The 2,748-nt window shown below is 45.6% G+C and overlaps 1 pseudogene; it reads right to left on the bottom strand.

Annotated features, from left to right (window-relative positions):
- Window positions 1-816: 816 nt before the first annotated feature.
- On the bottom strand, window positions 817-2,487 carry LOC105489968 (CWF19-like protein 1 pseudogene; annotated as a pseudogene).
- Between the last annotated feature and the right edge of the window lie 261 nt (window positions 2,488-2,748).

Here is a 2,748-nt window from a genome sequence, read left to right as displayed (position 1 = left end):
ATTTTTTTTTTTTTTTTTTGGACAGAGTCTTGCTCTGTCACCCAGGCAGGAGTGCAGTGGTGCGACCTTGGCTCACTGCAACCTCCACCTCCCAGGTTCAAGCAATTGTCCTGCCTCAGCCTCCTGAGTAGCTGGGACCACAGACGCGCGCCACCACACCCAGCTGATTTTTGTACTGTTAGCAGAGACAGGGTTTCACCATGTTGGCCAGGATGGTCTCCATCTCTTGACCTTGTGATCTGCCCGCCTCGGCCTCCCAAACTGCTGGGATTACAAGCGTGAGCCACCACGCCCAGCCTTAACATAGGATTTTCATCCTAGAATGACTTTTCCCCAAAAAGATTCAATCTTAGGCCTCTTGCTGCAGGCAAGTTCCATGGGACTGCACAAAAGAGGCGGGGAAACAGTCCCCATGGGAGATTGTAGTTTCTTTAAAAATATGCTTCTAGGCCAGGAATGGTGGCTCATGCTTGTAATCCCAGCAGGTTAAGAAGCCAAGGCGGAGGATCCCTTGAGCCTAGGTGTTACAGACCAGCCTGGGCAACACAGGGAGACCCCCGTCTCTACCTTCTACCCCAAAATTAAAAAAGTTTGCCAGGCATGGTAGCATGTGCCTGGTGGTCCCAGCTACTCAGGAGGCTGCGGTGGGAAGAACTCTAGAGCCCAGGAGGTTGAGGCCACAGCAAGCCACAACTGCGCCACTGCAGTCCTGCTTGGGTGACAGAGCGAGACCTTGTCTCGAAAAAATTCTTTTAATTAAAAAAAAAAAGAAAAAGGCTCTACTACTTCCTATGAAGTTCATAAAAAGATCTTACCTTTGTTTAGTCATCCAGAGTAAAGTCATAGGGCTCAAAGTCTTTCTGGAAGCAGCGAGCCAGGGTCTCCTCGTCTTCCTTACTGATCTGACACTGCCTCCAGTCAGACTTACCCGGAATATTAAGGATGGCTTCACTGGCCAGGACCTCCCTTCCAAACTGCAAAGGAAAATTCTTTTTAATTCTGTGGAAAAGCTTTTCTCCTGTGTCAAGTTCAACATAAAAATATGCGGCTCCTGGCTGTGCAATCTGCTTGATGTCAGAGTGCTCTGGGATTTCCAACAGCTCTATCTGCTGCTCCTGGGCCTGGGTAATGAAGGCATCTTTAATGTCATCAGTAGCACAGCAGCTGACTGGGACAGAAATGACCTGTAGCTGGAGGTGATGGCTCTTATAATTTCTCTCAAATACAACACACCGTTTCCCTCGACTCTTAAAGAACCGTCTCAGTGTGGCCTTATACGTCTCCACCTCTTCTACCTCCTCTGCTGAAAGCTCCACCACTGACTGGTAGTGTCCAATGGGCAGGATGAGGACATGGTCATCAGATAAGCCTCCTTTGGCCAGGGCGAGGTAGCAATGTGTGCCGATGTTGACCACCAAATGCTTTTCCACTTCAGGGCTAGCAAGGCAAAACCAGCAGGGTCCTGGAGGCTAAGGAGGTTTGCGAGGCTGCTTTGGGTGAGGAGAAGATTTGCTATCTCTACCTGTGGATGAACGCTTCCTTCCCTGCTTTTCATTTAAATCAAAGAAAAACTGACAGGCTGATTCTTCCACAGGGGCAGAAATTTGCTTTCCTATGGATGCTTCCTGCCCAGATTTTCTGTAAGGGTTTTTCAGTGACATCCGGAGGCTGTTTTACCAGTTCTGCTGCATCCATCAGCTTCAAGGGAACAATACTAAATGCACAAGGATAACTTTTTCTTTTCTGGATTGCCAACATTTGCCAGAGCTATAAACCGGGTGGCATGCTGTGCATTTTCCTGTGGAACGATATGGTTTCGATATGGAAGCCTCTCATAATAGGTATTTTCCAAAGCAGCAAAATGATATCTTGGTTTCAAGCCCATGGCAAGACTGGAAACCAAAGCAGAACCACATTTTTTGGTATCCACTTCTCCAGAAGAATTCCCAAAGTTCCTCACATACTTGGGCCACGGGGATGTGAGCAAGATATCAACACCCTTAAACTGGGAGGTTGTACACAGCATCGTTCTCAGAGAAGACACATCCTTGGGACTAAAATTATAACCTGGTACTGGCTCATTTAAGGACTCTGTGCCACTGAGGTACACAATCTGCAGCCCCGAGCTTCCAGTGAAGATACCTTTACGACCCAGATAAGTAACGTTTTCAGCTAATTCACATCCATCAGCATCCTGGAAATATTTTACTGTTTCCTGGTTATTAGCACCAAGCACATACGTCTGAATAGAAGCTTTCTTGATGCCAGTCTTATACTCCTCCCATTCAGCATCTGGGGTGGAGCCAAAGAAATTTCCTACACACAACAGCAGATCAAAGTTTCCACTTTTCTTCTGAATTGCTCGAACTCTATTGAACAAAATATCAAACTTTCCTTCAACATCTCCACAAGCCAAGAGGCGCAGCGGTTTCTGTGCCATCTGTCCGAATAGTATGAGTTGTGACTGCCACCTAAAACTGGGAATGCGAATCTCAACTTCACTGTTATTTTTATTAAGTTGTATTACTGAAGTCACTCAGGATGCTAAGATTGTGACTTTTGGATATTTGTGGAGAACTTAGCATACTGTAAATATTAATGGATTTTTGATATGAGGCTCTCACATTAAATGATGATAAAACACAGCAATAAAGTCAATCTCACTTATTTAACTGGAGAAGCAAAGAACACAAAGGATAAAAGTAATTCCATCATTTTAATATGTGGCCATTCTAAAGTCTATTCTTT

The sequence above is a fragment of the Macaca nemestrina genome, chromosome 2 (genome assembly GCF_043159975.1).
Source record: "Macaca nemestrina isolate mMacNem1 chromosome 2, mMacNem.hap1, whole genome shotgun sequence".
NCBI classification, from domain to species: domain Eukaryota; kingdom Metazoa; phylum Chordata; class Mammalia; order Primates; family Cercopithecidae; genus Macaca; species Macaca nemestrina.
Note: the sequence above shows the minus strand (reverse complement) of the source record. Positions and strands in the feature narration are given on the sequence as shown.